General features: G+C 35.8%; 1 protein-coding gene across 1 annotated transcript in view; it reads right to left on the reverse strand.

Annotated features, from left to right (window-relative positions):
• The window catches only part of METTL15 (methyltransferase 15, mitochondrial 12S rRNA N4-cytidine), a 176,663-nt gene that overhangs the window by 11,860 nt on the left and 149,681 nt on the right, over positions 1 to 15,122 (reverse strand). The window lies entirely within an intron of this gene.

The raw sequence follows: 15,122 nt of genomic DNA on the forward strand, positions 1-15,122 counted from the left end.
ACAAAAAATATTGCAGTAAACGTGTGAACTGCACATTTTAAATTTTTTCATGGCAGAAAAACTCGTCTAAGTAAAAAGACAGTCACAATCTGTGAAAAATATTTGTTTAACTGTATGTGAACCTGTTACAATAGGATTAGAGTCATTAGGTCAAAGGCTATTTATGCCCATTTAAATTTGGATAAATACTTCTAAATTTACTTTCTAAATAGATTATACCAATTTACTTCCATCAATTGTATATGAGTCTGTCTCCCCATATTCTCACTAGTACTAAAAACTATTACTCTTTTTAACCCTGAATAGTCTAATAGTAGGCAAATGATAGCTCACAGTTGTTTTAATTTGTTTCTTTGGCAGTTAGCGGAATTGGGCATCTGATCTGCTCAAATTCAATGACCATCTGATTTCACCTATGAATTGCTTGAACAAACTCTTTGTCCATATTCTTAATGTGATGTTGCTTTTTCTTTATTGATTTGAAGGAGCTTTTTATAAAATAAAGACATTAACCTTGTGTCTCTCATATAGAAATGAAAATATCTTTCCTGGAATGTGACTGCCTTTGTACTTTGAGGTTTTCTGCCATAGAGAAATAAAAAATGTCTGTATAGACTTTTTTCAAGTTTTTTAATATTTTTATCAAGTTTAGGAAGACTTCCTACTCCAAGACTACAGATTATCAACTCTGTTTTTTTTGGTATATTTCTGGTTTTATTTCTTACATTTAAGTATTTAATTAACAGGAAATTTATTTTTAGTGTGGTATGAGATAGGGATCTAACTTCATTTTTTACAAACTATATAGCCAATTATCATATTTATTTAAAAGTACATTCTTCCCCTACTAATTTGAAGTACCACTTTGATCACATACTACATTTTTATATGCAAACCAGATCTGCTTCTGGATTCTCAGTTGTGTTTCATTGATATAGTTCTCAATTCTTCTGCCAATACCGGATGATTCTTTCTTTTGATTTTTCTAGTATATTTGACTATGGGGTGGGGTAAGTTCCTCTCACCCCATTATCTTTCCTTTCTTTTCAACTTTTCTTGGGTAATTCATATATTTATTAATCCAAATTAAAATTAGAAGCAATAACATTTATAATTATAAGTATTTTGACTGGAATTGCAGTAAATTTATAAATTGATTTGGATAAAACTTACACTATCATAATATCAAAGCCATCAGGGAACATAGCATTCCCATTAATATTTTACATTTTCTTCATTAGAGTGTAATAGTTGTCTTCACCTAAGTCATGCTTGGGCTCTTTGTAAGTACTGATTATACATATACATTTTAATCATCCCTATGGAAAAGTATAAGAAATGACAATACTTATATTAAGACAACATGGTAAAAGAAATGGCACCCAACTTTAGAAAGAAGAAACTAGGTTCATGGATCAGATCTTTTATATTTTTCTGATTGTTTAATGTGAGGCAATAACAATTCTGAGTTTGTTTCCTCACTGGAAGATAACTCTTCTTATAGTATTACTGTGAAGATCAAATAAAGAAAACAAATAGGAACACCAGCATGTATGTGTGTGTGTGTATGTATGTATATATGTGTGTGTGTGTGTGTGTGTGTATAGAGGCATAGGAATTATATATATATTAGAGGCCTGATGCACGAAATTCGTGCAAGAGCAAGAGTAGGCCCTTGCAGCCTTGGGCAGCTGCCTGGATCCCTCCCTCACAGCCATGGCGGCTGCAGCCCTGGCTTAGTCAAGAAGCATATTACGCTTTTATTATTATAGATACTTGGCATGAAGTAGTCACTTTAAGAAATGCCATTCACACATTTATTTACTTACTATTCTCAGCAGTAAAATGGTAGGTGAGGAAGGAATTTGATGTGTGCCGGGAGCCGGTCCATCCTTGCTGTTTCAAAGGACCTGGCATATATGGCATACTGTTCTTAATATGTTTGCTCCCCTTAGCGCTGTGTGTTTTAACCAAGGTCACCTCTCCAAGAAAGGTTGTTTCCCCAGGTAGGAATTTTTCCCTGAAGTCAGGGAGGGGATGCCTCTCCTAGAAAGGTTGTTTCCCCAGGTAGGAATTTTTCCCTGAAGTCAGGGAGGGGATGAAACTCCTTAACTAAGTGCCAGGCGGGTAGTTAATCACTTCAACTACAAACAATCATGCTTAAGCTACATAATCTTTACTCCCTGGAATGGAGATAAGAAACGCCCTAACCTTTGGAATAGAGATTGATAGGATTGGAATCAACTGGTATAAATACAGTTGAAACAAGACAACAGCAGACAGAACTTAGGAGACAGAGAGAGAGAGAGAGAGAGAGAGAGAGAGAGAGAGAGAGAGAGAGAGAGAGAGAGAGAGAGAGAACGAACCTAGGCACAGAACCTACACAGAACGTTCACTAGAGACAGAAGAACTTCGCTGGAGAGAACATGGCAAAAGATCCTGGACTGAACCTGACTACAGAAATTGGCAAGAGAACCTGACTAGAACCTGGTGACTGAACCCGGCTGGAGAACCTGGACAGAACCTGGCTGGAGAACCTAGCGAGGGAACATGGCTACAGAACCTGGCTGGAGAACCTGGAGAACCTGGCTGGAGAACCTAGAAAGAGACCATGGACACAGAACCTGGCTGGAGATCCTAAGCAGAACCTCTCTGGAGATCGAGACCAGAACTTGGCTGGAGATCCTGGCTAGGCTGCTGATCAACTGAACGCTGTCTCCTTGTCATTACTTCTTCGCCGACTCCGTCCACACCTTTGGGGACCCCTGGACCTGCTGGGGTTGGACCCCGGCAGATGTGTTGATTTGAAGGCAAGGCCAAACTAATTATACTGTCGTCCTGGACTAACAGAGTAGGTGGGATAGAGGGCTTCTGAATACCCCTGAAGCATCTGAGTAATTAATGTGTATTGATGTGGACATCAGACTAAAATGTCTCAGCATCCAAAATGAAGTACAAAATTTTCCTTACATATAATTTAAAGGTGCCCTTTTAAGTTTATAAAGTTACCTTAAAAGTATGAAGATCTAGCATGGCATAGGAATGAGATTAGGCCTTAAAAGTATGAAGATTTAGCATGACATAGGAATGAGATTTTTTGTTTGACCTTGATTATTTTTAATAACTGATGGTAAAAATTGTAAGAACCATCATTTCATTAACTTAAAACTTCCAGATTGCATTCACCTGGCTAGGAAATTATTTCCCATAATTAAACTTCCAGATTTCTGTTGCCACCCAAGTATACAACTTCTATTCTGGCTGTTTAATCACACAATTTTTTTTCTCCATTTTTTTCTTATTCCTTTGCTGTAGTTCTCATGGAGCACTTTCCTGCACCGGTTTTCTTTTGTAAGCATAGTTCCACAAGGATAAGATGTATTTGTGAGTCATTTTAAACCATACCCTTTGTGTTCTCAGGTTTGAAAACCCAGTATATTTAGTCCACTTAAATAAATAGAATCTGAGGCTACTAGAAATTTAGATAAAAATTGACACCAATAATATTTAGTAAAAATCAGTAATTACATCCTGAATAATAATACAACATTCATTCATTTAGCCAGTATTTATTATACACAATGTACTAAACACTGGGGATTAAAATGTTTCTGAAGAAGTAGTGCTTGTCCTCAAGAAAATTCACATCCATTGAGGAGAATGGTATGTAAATATTGGGGAAAGAGCTGTAAAGTAGGCTTCCAACCCCAAGTGTCTGTTGTCAAGTAAGTGTAATAAATGCAGCATGCTACACCTGCCTTTGGGAGATCCACAATGCCCATTAGTATGGTAGAACTCTGTAGATAACTATTTAACTTTGTTTACCTAGCATTTCTAAACTCTTTGAAAGAGATACTTTTAATTTGTAATAACAACTATCTATCCCATAGAATTTATTTTCTGGTTTATACAACTGGGAAAATACTGAAAGTTGGCTTTATGTTAATCATTTTTCACATATCTTAATTTTGTCATTAAATCCCTATAAGAGTTCAGAGAGGTAAGAAGTAAATATCCTTATTTCCATGTAAAGGTGAAAAACTGAGGGGTTAAATGACTCTTCTCAAGTTCACAGAAGTCAAATGGAAACTCAGCTCTTTTTAACATGAAGTCGACCCCCACATGCCCTTTTTTGTACTACAGAGTGACTCTAACTTTCCCAGAAGAAAGGCATAACATTTCTGGCTAGTTCACCAGAGAAACACCCTGGAAGCCCAGAGCAGCATACAAACAAACAAACATACTTTATTCGTTTGTAATTTCTCAGTTTCTTGAGAACGTTCTTGAGTTTTCTTGTCTTTAAGTGTGCCCAAAACAAGGCAACAACTTTAAGATGGTATGTTCACCAAACCATATCATCTCCTTTTTCCTGATTAGAATTTAAGGAAGTTAAGATGAAATCATATGGTTTAGAGTGATTTCCAGAAGCTCTGATTCCATGTCTGGTGTTTTATATAACAATCTCATTTTCTGGGAGAAAATGAGTGTGGAATCTTTACTCTAAGACTGAATAGCCTTTTACTGAGAGATGCTGTAATGGAACCCAAATCACTTTGCATCAAGTTGCAAGAGTTTAGCTTTCTCTCCCCATTTCCCTGGGGAAGATGGGTATTGTCGGCCTGGAGACTGCACATCTGGTGAAGGCAGCCACTGCCCTGGTCGCTTACCCTGGGAACCGTAATGAATACCTGCGGCTTTTGTTCTTTTCATTCTATTGAAAATAACGTATTGTTAGCTCAGGTTATTAGACTGTGCATTTGTCTCTCTTTTTCATCAGTTTTCTTGATAGTGGATTTAAAAAGAAACAGTTGCTACTGGTGCCATTATCAAAAGACGTTTGGGCAAGTACTGATTACCGTGTTTTTTATTAAGACTGTGGACTCATCCAATGCAGTATTTACTGGGCTTTCCCTGACTCACCTCTTAGGAAGGGGGCCCTTTATATTTGTGTTTATGTTCTAAAAAAGGAGTGCTTAATATTCTCCAGCTAAACAAAATGAGGGGGCAAGCCTGTGTACGATTAGGAATAATAAGGGTCTCAGATGGCTAAACCCAGCTTCTTTTATTTTTTCTCTAAAGTGTCTTGAGAAATGTTGAGAGAAAACCAAAAGATTTTCCATACATTTGTTATTACACGTTTCTTGTAAACACACAATTTTAGTAATGACAGAGTGGTGCTCCTTGCTTTCATTCTTAGTCTAGAATGCTCTTCTCTCTACTTACTCATCCTTAATACTCACTAAGGCTACGTCTCCGAAAGCTTTTGCAAATAACTTTTTGTATAAAGTCCATCAAACAAGTTACCACTCTACACTATTGTATATGAACCTCTACTAGGCTATAAAAGTCTAAAGATCTTTTCTTATTTTCCTTTATCCCCACTCCCATGTCTAGGGCCTTGTGCACAGCAGGTGGCAGGGGAGAAAATCCACTCAATCCACTAAGAGATACTCTTCTAGTTTCAGACAAAGATCAAGATGCACCATACACAGCATTCTGAATGTGGAAATTCATGAACTCCCTGAAAACTTTGTAACATGCTGTGTGTGTGCAGTCTTATGTAGAGATACTCCAGGGCTTCTATCAAATTCTCAAGTATACCAGGGATTCAGAATAGGTCAACTCCTGGTGAAAACATCAAATTCAGTGAGGTTTCAGTTTACAACATATGACCTTTAATGATACCACCCCATAAGCCTCTGTTTGTTTGGTTATGTTTTGCTGTCTTTTTCTTTAACTCCAGGAGTACCATCACCACTTAGCACCATCGGAATATAGACTGAGAACCCCCTTCATGCATGACAGCAGAATTTGGAAACTGGATCAGTGAGCATTCAGTTTTCCTCTGACTCACAAGGGATTTCATATTAAAAGTAAGAGAAAACCTTGCTTAGGAACAGCCTGCACTGCATATAATAATAGAACACAATTTGTATGTGGAAGTGGTAAGATAGATTTCATTCATAAAAAAACACCATGCTTCTGGCTAGACAAATGACTGGAAGTCCCAGAGAGAAATTATCATTTTTAGTCCTGGGACACCCTTATGCTACTTACAATTTTAAAAATTTAATACGTTCACATATTCAAATGTATTGAGGTTTTTAAGCTTGTGAATGAAATTAACAACGTGCTGTGGCTGTCAACGTGATGCATTGCAATTCCCCCTGAGTGGTAGGGTTTAAAAATTAATTCAGCTCTTGCACCTGTTTGCCAGCATTCGTTTGCTGAATTTCCATCACATTTAATAAGTCTCTGTGACGCAACTTGTGTCCTTTTGCCTGGGCTCCTTTAATATAGTGTTAAATTCTCAACCATCTGAAATTGAAGTAATATTACAAATTTCAAACTGTTAATTAAAATGTGAACTCGAATCGTTCTGGATAAAATTGGCTCTACTCAGTGAGGTTCTTTTTAAACTTCTTCGGAGTCTCATCTAATCCTCAACTCCCACCAGGTTAAGTCTGATGACAACATGATCTCACTACGGGTGGCTGAGGCTTACAACTGCTCCTACATTAGGGAAAAAATCAAGTTGTAGGCTTGAGCAGAAAAGGTAACAAGGCACATTACCTGCTGAGATAAGATAAGAAACATGCTCAGAATTAAAGGAAAGAATGGATATTTTTCATACATTATTTTTTAATAATTCTATACTACCTATGTGTTAAAATGCTTAGTATAGATGAGACAACCTACATTGACTCATGATTCCTATTACCTATTTAGTGATCAATATTAAATTTAATTATGAAATCTTTAAGAAGGAACTGAGGCCTATTTGCCAGATATTGTAAACTGAAAGCAGAATTGTAAGTAAAAGTTGTAGCATATTTATGACCCATAATAAGATGCTTTATTTGAACCTTTAGGAATAGTTCTTATATAGGTCTGCTCTCAACATTGGGCCATTTACACTTTCCAGAGTTAGGAGATGGTAACAGAAAAGGTGCTTAACAGTGCTCCCCTTTTTCTTGTGAGGTCAGCATACACTCACAATTAATCCTCATGCTCCAAGGTACAGTTGCCCACCTTCCTGTAGCAAAGGTAACCAACAATGTTACACTTTTCAACTGTACTATGTTGATTTTAAAAAATATACTTATCTCTTCCACTGAAATAGAAACTTCCAGAAGGCAGGAATGGTATGTTACTTCCAAAAGGCAAGACTGTATGCTATCATTTTTCTCATAACAGGCTTGTTGAAAGACTAATATTATCTAACTGAATTAAAGAATAAATGTTCAATTTCTCCAAGGTTCAATTAGCATATAGATTTTAATCAAATCAGAGATTATAAATATCTCCCTTTTTTCAACCACAATCAAGTCTAACAATGACTTGGTCACTCCCACCTTTTATTTTTCTGCATGTTCTATCCTCCTAAATTGTTTAAGAACAGTGATTTAGATAATGCCCAATGAAGGTTTTTGATTTCTAAAAAGCTGTGTATCCATTTTGAAAAACAACATTTCATTAATTTTACTTAGGGGATTTAGCCTAGAAAGTAAGTACTCCCCCTGTCAAAAAACCCCTTAAATATGCACAATAATATTTATCATATTGCTTTTTAATAATAGGCTCCACTAGAAGGTAAGCTAAAAATCTAATAATGAGATTATTAGAATATAATCAATTATACATTATGTATTTCTTACTGATATGCAGTATACTGGCATAAAAATTAAGTAACATGATAACATATCAAGTGAAAAAATAAAATTATATACATTCAAACAAAAAAAATGTGAGAATAGAGACAGATAAAGGGAATATGCAAAGTTATAATATTTGTGTTATGGTGGTAGAACGGTATTATAGGTTTTTAAAATTTACAATTCTTAACAATGTTGTATGACTTATAAATGAAAATGCTTCTTTTATAATAGAGAAAATCTAATATTTTCCATATAATCATGAATTTTAATTATTTTTGCATGTTTGTATAGTAGATTCTAGCTAAGATAAATTCTCCATTTTTTTAGTTTTTGTCAAGAGCCTAGCATATGTCTACCACTAGGATAGGTAGCTTAAAAATATAATTTCTAATCATCACATCAATCTTATAAGTTAGGAACCATTATCCCTATCTTAGAGAGAATTAGAACGGCCATGTAAACTATCCAAGTTCAAACAGGAAATAGTAGGGCTGAAATTTGAATCCTAGTTTTTGTATAATTACAAAATTAATTTCTTTTTCCATTACTCAGTGACACAGTAGAATGCAGAGACATGAACCCGGATCACTAATGCAAAGGTAATGAGGAAGTAAGACAAACAAATAAATAAACAAAAAATGACCAGTAAAGAAAAATGGGTAAGCAATATAGCAATGTAGCATATTGGCTTAATAAACCGAATCTGTCATCAAAATCCATTTTGCATCTAATGAGTACAGAGGTGAAGTCACCAACTTATAAATCCTACCTGTGAGGTTATCATTCTCAGCTTCAAAATCTGAGATAAGTACCACCAGCCCACAGGGGTCTAGAGTCAGAGTCTGACCAATCCTTTCCAGTGAACTCCACATAAACCTTAACTTTTTTAAAGGAAAAAATCACTTTAATGTATGCTGTCTCTAAAATAGTTCATTGCATAATAAAAGACAATATACATTTCCATTCAACAATAATAATTTGTTATTATTAATAATAACCTCATTCTCTTTTCAAAATCTAAGCCTAGAGTTTATTGTGTGAGGGTAACTTGTCATTGGCTAATGAGATGCTGATATACCTTGAATGAGTTGGCAGCCAGCCCATCCTTAGAGTTCCTTAATGTGATGAATAAAAATGGGGAGAAACAGTGGTTGGCAAACTGCGGCTCGCAAGCTACATGCGGCTCTTTGGCCCCTTGAGTGTGGCTCTTCCACAAAATACCAGCTCTTCCACAAAATACCAACTTCAGCGCATGGGCCACGAAGTTTCAACTGCACTGTATGTGTGCCCGCACGTGGTATTTTGTGGAAGAGCCACACTCAAGGGGCCAAAGAGCCGCATGTGACTCGTGAGCCGTGGTTTGCCGACCACGGGTAAAGGAATAGCACGAAATAATGTTTTCAATAAAAAAGGCATGCTCTTCTCACATTGCTTCCCAAGCTTCGTGCCCCAGTTCCTAGACTGCTAGCAACTCTGTGTGTTGACATCTTAACCAAGACAGCTGCTGCTTGTATTGAAAGTCTTTCCTGGTGAGTCCATTATAAAATGTTTTATAGCATTTATTCTATTCACTCAAATGCATTCATTAATCCCTCACCCAATCACCTACTCACTCACTCACTTTTATGTGTTCACTCAACAAGTTAAAAATAGATATCTATGCCAAACCGGTTTGGCTCAGTGAATAGAGCATTGGACTGCGGACTGAAGGGTCCCGGGTTCGATTCTGGTCAAGGGCATGTATCTTGGTTGCGGGCACATCCCCACTGGGAGGTGTGCAGGAGGCAACTGATCGATCTCTCTCACTGATGTTTCTAACTCTCTATCCCTCTCCCTTCTTCTCTGTAAAAAATCAATAAAATATGTACTTTTAAAAATAGATATCTACTAGAATTGGTCTCTATTTAGCTATTCAAGAATCCTGTGAGTCAGTTATTATCATCCATATTTTGCAGAGGAAAATAACGAAGATTCACAGAAGGTAAAAAATGCCCAATTTGCAAAGAGAGTAAAGGACAGAGGCAGTTCAAATCTACCTGACTTAATAGTTCTTGCTTTCTCTAACCCAGCCTGTTGACCCTTTTAATATATTCCCTAAGAGATGGGTGCTGAGACTATTCAGGTACATGAGATATGGTCAGTCTATCCTTGAAAAACTCACCCTTTCTAAAAGGTAGACACCATGTAATGAAGCAAAAGTTTATTAGGTATATGAAGACATATTGAAAAAGTGAGTAACTTCAGGAGACGGCAAAAAGGAAAGTTCAGAAGGATCCAAAGGAATGATATATAAACAAATTCCTTTTTTTAAATGTTTTTTTTTTTTAAACTTATTTATTTCAAAGAGAGGAAGGAAAAAGGAGAGAGAGAGATAGAAACATCAATGATGAGAGAGAATCATTGATCGGCTGCCTCCTACTGGGGATCAAGCCTGCAACCCAAGCATGTGCCCGGACTTGGAATCGAACTGTGAACTCCTGGTTCATGGGTCGATGTTCAACCACTGAACAAAATCAGCCAGGTATAAGCCAAGTCTTGAAAAAAATGGAGAGATTTTGGGAGGGCTCGGTGGGTGGAGAAGAAAGGTGAGTAAGGATATATCCTGCAGAAGAAGATCATATACAAAAGGATGGAAGTGAGAAAGCAGAGGGTGCATTCTAGGAACAGGAATGGGAAGCAGTTTAGTGTAGACATGGCCTGTGGGGAGGTAGGGGAGAGGAGAGGGTGATGGAGAAATTAGGTTAAAAAGTCAGGCAGAAGACAGAAAATGAGGGCCTTTTTTTTTCATGTTAAGTTTAATTTTTACTCTACAGATGATAGGGGGCCTATTAAGGATTTTAAGAAGGGGTGTGATACTATGAGATTTGAATTTTATAAATATAACTGTGGTAAAGCATGGGCTGGAGGGAGCTTGGAGGAACAAAAGGTACTCAGTACAGTTAGAAGACTAAGTACAGATAGCAAAGATGATAAAGCAATGGCAGTAAAAGAAACAAACAAAAAATCAAGAAGTATTTAAGAGACAATTTCGAGGCAGATTTGAAAAGTCTTAGTGATGTACTTTTTCACTTCAGCTCAAGTTTGACTTAAAGGTTTGGGCTTTTGGGTAAATGTGGTGAGGTGCATTGGAAACAAAACGGCATTAGGCAAGGTGAGATTTGGAAGATGGAACTTTATATGCTTGTGGGATAAATAGATTGCTATGTTCACGAAGTTGTGGCAAATACTGGTCTAAAGTTCAGAAGACTTGAGCTATAGATGGGCAGGCCGATGATGTAAGATCTGTGGAAACAGATGTAGATGTCCATCACACGTATAGTGAGAAAGGAGCCATGGATTGAACCCCAGGAAATAAATAAGTAAAATCAATAAAGGCACAAGCAGAGAAAGAAAAAGAAAACAGTACTGAAAAAGTATAATCAGAGAGGCAACAGGGAAAGAGGAAATATGCCATCATAGATAATGGGAAAGGCAAAATATTCTGCTTCATTTTAGAATTATTTGTTTAGATGTCCAATATCCCAGTAGAGTTTAGACTTCTTAGGAACGTATCACAGGGATATATAGTATATAGCAATATAAATTTATAACACACACACACACACACACACACACACACACATATAATCTTTAAAATTTTGCTAAAAGGCAAGAAAAGTAGAAAAAGGGAAGTCATCAAAAGTAAAGAATCAAAAAAAAATGTTAGAATCAAAAGAGCAGTGCTTGTCCTGGTTTATTAAAATTTCACTGTTTTAGCAGAAAAGGTTAGTAAATTACTAGAGTGGTATAGCTTAACAGATATACTAGCTTGATGCTAGCAACATCAAAATTACGTTATAAAATGTCACAGTAGAAATAGGGCAATGAGCATTAAACTTATTAATAGGGCACAAATCGTGAAATGAAATTATTTTTTAAAAAGTGAGAGTGAGTGAAGGGCCTTTGTTTATTTTTTGTCTTGAAAACTCTTCTCTTATTGACTTGTCACTTGGCTTCTTATTCTTACTCTTCGCTTAAAGGACACTTCTTCAGGGAGGTCTCTCCAAAATACCTAACCACTGTGTCCCCCTACTATAGTCTCTCATTTACCCTGTACTTTTTCAAGACATTTACACAATTTATAATTTATTTGAATAATAATTTATCTCTCCCACTGAGACATGAAGAGATTAATAACTTGCTGACATCACACAACTATTAAATAGCAGAAACAGGATTTGAATGCAGCTCTGCCTGACTCTAAAGCCTGTGTTCTTCCTGCCATGCCTCGTTGCCACAGGGAAGAGAAAAGATGGAAAAACTACTATGGTAGTTTAAATCAGAGACAACACCCAAATTGGGAGATCAGGGAAGATATCAGAAAAAAATATAAAGTGGCATTTAAGCTGGGCCTTAAAGGTGACGATGTTTTCAACCAGTGAAGATGAAAGAAGAGTTTTCTTTTTTTCCAGGCAAAAGATATAGCACAGTCAAAGACATACAAGTTAACTTAAGATAACAGTTTATTTACAAAGACATGAATTATAGGGGACATTTTGTTTACACAGATAGATGAAATTTTTGAAGAAAAATTAAAATTACTACTAGTTATAGCCAATTTCAAGAACTACTTCTTTGAAGCATTATTTAAATAATTGCAATCCTAAGAAGGAATCTATCAAATGAGCAGGACTGTCCAAGGCAATTCCTTAAGCTCTGGTCACCATGCTATCACCACATAAATACCTATGAGCCAATGCAGCCATTTAAAATGGAGCAAGTGTAAAACTCTGCCAAACAAGGAAAAGCTATGGATAAATAAGGCCAAATTAGATCCTTTTTCTTAGGGAGCTTGAATCACAGGGGGAGAGAGAGAGAGATAGAGGGGGAGGCGAAAGGATGGAGCAAGACAGAAGCAATTGACAAAAGAAGCAGAAACCAAAAGAAAGAATAAAAGCAATATAAGTAGATGTCATGAGACAGTAAAAAACATAAATAAAAGATTTGAGTAAGCAGTAACCTTGAACCCTACAAAAAACTTAATTGTAATTGTTAGAAGCTAGACATAGAGAGTAGTCAAACCAAAATGGTAACTGACTAAAGCAGGGAATCACCAATGTTTTCTGCAACATAATAGTTTAATGGGGAAATTGTGTAGTACCCTAAATAACCCCTGAGTTGTTGTCTAGTCTCTCAGAGACCTGGCTATGTAGCTTAAATAACTGTCTTTCCTATTAGTATGAATAGCTTTATAACAATTTCTTCTTACTGTCATGTATAGCTAATGATAATGTTTTATTACTTAAGTTTGCCTAAATGTGTCTTTGACTTCTGCAACCTAAAGTGCCTAACATGACACCTTTGCTTGGCTGGTAGATGATTAGGTAGGAAACGGGAAGGGAAGAAAGGAAAAAGCAAACATTAAACCACATGTTGGGTTCCAGAAAAAGGATATGTATGTATAACCCACTGAAGATGCGCTCGCTAGATACATTTTCTGTGTATATTTGTATAAAATCAGCAGATGAAATAAACAGGAAGAACTGGAGGTAATAGAACAAATGAGCACAAATAGGAAATAACTATACGTGCTACATTAAAAATAAATGAAAAATAATCAATACAGACTATAATAAAATAATAAGAACAAGCGTATTTTTAAAACAATAGAATTTTTAGGAATGACAAGTGAATTTAGAAATTCAACAAGTGGGTTAAACAGATTAGGTATATTTTAAGAGAAATTTGGTGAATTAGAAAAGGATCTTACTTGGATTGTAATACACAGATACAAAGAATGGGAAATATGAGAACATGGTGAATAACTATTATACAGAACTCAAAAGAATGGGAGAAGGTAAATATGGAAAGAAATAATTTCTTATATTTCCAGGAATGAAGAAACGTTAAAGCTCACCGTTTAACTAATGACCAATAAAAATAGAGTCACAACCCAGCACATGACAATTAAACATCAAAGATAGAAAATTCTTAATGGTAGCTAGAAACAGAAAAAGACCAAGTATGAAATAATGACAATTAGATCTTTCATCAATCATAAAATGTCAAGAAACAATGAAATCATACCTCAAAGCACTGAGTAAAATTAATTATAAACCTCATACACAACTAAATTATCATTCAAAAGTTAGGTCACAATAAAGATACATTTAGACAAAGTATGAGAATGGAGCCTCATTAAAAATGTCTCCAAATATGTACTTGGATAAGAAAGAGAATGATCCAAGAAAGAAGTAACTTTAAGCTAAGAAAGAAAGAAAAAAAGTAAACATGTTGATATATGCAAAAAGGCACCAACTGTGAAGACAACTAACTAGTAAAAATTTCTTTTTGTTAATTTTGAGGTGAAAGCTTTGCCTTAGTCACTTATGTTCCTTCATGAGTGCCTAGCACAAAGTAGACTCAGTAAATACTTGATGATTAAATGAATGTGGAATATGTATATGAAATAAGTGTCTCACCTCAACGTTGGTTTAAATTCCCTGCTTCGCTAACGAGGAAACTGAAAATACAGAAGACTAACATAGTATTGTATGACATACTGAACCTGATTTACCCTCTAGAGAACAGGAAAGATATTATAAGTGTCGGGAAAATTAAGTTTCTCTTATTATTGTAGGTTGGAGTCTACAGACCAATAGAAAGTGCCCGAATGCTGAAGAAATTGGTTGTTTATAAGATTTTTCTCTATTAGTTGTCTCTAGCCTCCTCATTTTCTAAATGTCACAAGGTTATGAAGTGGACATTCACTTATTCATTCAAGAAATAATTAATTAAACAATTTTATAAGCCTATTTCTGTATCAGGTCTTGAGGATGTAGCAATGAAGAAGACGTGCCTAATTTTTGCTTTCATGGAGCTTATAATCCAGCTGATAAGAAAGTCATTAAATGAGTAATTATACATTAGCAAAATGTAGAAAATCAGCAAATGTATCCTATTGCTTACTGTGTCCTATATGCTATTATACGAAACACATGTAAGGAAAGATGATCTATGCTCCAGGTTACATGTAAGGAAAGATGATCTATGCTCCAGGTTATAATATGATAGAAGTGATTCCAAGTGATTAAAAACAGCCCTAACCAGTTTGGCTTAATGGATAGAGCATCAGCCTGCAGACTCAAGGGTCCCAGGTTCGATTCTGGTCAAGGGCATGTACCTTGGTTGCGGGCACATACACAGTAGGGAGTGTGCAGGAGGCAGCTGATCGATGTTTCTTTCATCGATGTTTCTAACTCTCTATCCCTCTCCCTTCCTCTCTGTAAAAAATCAATAAAATATATATTTAAAAAAAGTGTGAGACAATATAGTGACGTAATGATTACAGGGATAAAAGAAATGAAAGCATTTGGGAAATGGTGAAACAAAAATAGAGAAGGGAAAGGCAAGTCATAAAAAGTTAACATAGATTTCTCTATTTTAATTTCTGAGAAATATCTTTTCTCAATAGTCTATAATTTT

This window comes from Myotis nattereri, assembly GCF_964212035.1.
Source record: "Myotis nattereri genome assembly, chromosome: 9".
Taxonomy (NCBI): Eukaryota; Metazoa; Chordata; class Mammalia; order Chiroptera; family Vespertilionidae; genus Myotis; species Myotis nattereri.